Source organism: Octopus sinensis, linkage group LG5 (assembly GCF_006345805.1).
Source record: "Octopus sinensis linkage group LG5, ASM634580v1, whole genome shotgun sequence".
Lineage (NCBI taxonomy): Eukaryota > Metazoa > Mollusca > Cephalopoda > Octopoda > Octopodidae > Octopus > Octopus sinensis.
In genome coordinates, this window is record NC_043001.1 from 135,334,247 (window position 1) to 135,335,824 (window position 1,578).

Sequence of the window (1,578 nt, forward strand, 5' to 3'; positions counted from 1 at the left end):
ACAATTAAGCTTGTCAAGGATGGTGGTGGTGGGTTTCGCACAACAATAGTAACATTGTATGATGATGATGATGATGCGAATAACACTGCCTTTTACACAAACACACATTCACACAATCTCATGTACACACAAATACACAGAAACAAATACATTAATACACACTCACACACACCTTCACACATACTCTTTCTTCCACTCTCTCTATTTCCCATACTCTTTCTATTCTCTCTCTCTCTCCCTCCCTCTCTCCTACTCTCTCTTTTACTCTTTCACTAAACACGTGTCCTTCCCAAATCAAACCACTTCCTTTCCATAACAAGAAAATGTCTCAGTTTGACAAACTCACCTTGTTTCTTAATTAAAAGTTGGATGGCTTTCTTTGAATTTACACTTGCAACTGATAAAGTTGCATCTTATATGGAACGTATCCAATTTTCTTTAACTAAGAAAATATATTATGGAATTCTTGGACATAATCACTCCAAAACAATTTTTGTTTACCATTTGAGGGAAACTGGCACTATTTAGAATTCTTGTGCTGGTCACCCTGATCATCAACCACCATCCAATACTTCAATCGGTAGACATTTCGACCATGAATGCCCACCACTATTTAATATCCAAGGTGTCAGGTAAAAACCACTGGTGATGGTGGCACATAAAATGCACCCAGTACACTCTATGGAGTGGTTGGCGTTAGGAAAGTTCTTCAGCCAAAGAAACAAAGCCTAACCAAACTATGGAACCTGGTCTGGCCCCTATCCTTGCCAGTTCCTATCAAGCTATTTGTACCCACACCAGCATGAAAGACAGATGTTAAATGTTACTTATTTCTTTATTGCCTACAAGGGCTAAACATAGAGGGGGGGACAAACAAAGGGATTAAGTCGATTACATTGACCCCAGTGCGTAACTGGTACTTTATCAACCATGAAAGGATGAAAGGCAAAGTCGACCTCGGCGAAATTTGAACTCACAATGTAAATGCAGACGAAATACCAGTAAGCATTTTGACCAGTGTGCTAACATTTTTGCTAGCTCCCTGCCTACAGAGAATATGGAGCGTTTCATGAATTTGTGTCATCTTCGTGCAGGGGCCATGCTAATCTTCTCTCTATCATTCCAATTTTAGTATATGTACTGCTGAATTTCCCAGAAGTTGGGAAGTCCTCGGAACTTATCGACCAAATTTCCCGGAAATTAGAAAATCCTCGTAACATCCTGGGAAGTTCTGAGGATTTTCTAACTTCCGGGATATTTGGTCGATAACTTCCTGGAAAGTTCAAAGGATTTCCCAGCTCCCGGTAAATTTGGTAGAAAAGCTCATGGAAAGTTCCGGGGATTTCCCAACACCCGGTAAAATTAGTCAAAAAGCTCATGGAAAGTTCCGGGGATTTCCCAGCTCCCGGTAAATTTGGTCGAAAAGCTCATGGGAAGTTCCGGGGATTTCCAAGCTCCCGGTGAATTTGGTCGAAAAGCTCATGGAAAGTTCCGTGGATTTCCCAGCTCCCGGTTAATTTGGTTTAAAAGCTCATGGAAAGTTCCGGGGATTTCCCAACTACCGGTAAATCTGGTCGA

The 1,578-nt window shown here is 41.2% G+C and overlaps 1 pseudogene; it reads right to left on the bottom strand.

The window, feature by feature from the left end:
* Window positions 1-1,051: 1,051 nt before the first annotated feature.
* Window positions 1,052-1,152, bottom strand: LOC115212462 (annotated as a pseudogene).
* Between the last annotated feature and the right edge of the window lie 426 nt (window positions 1,153-1,578).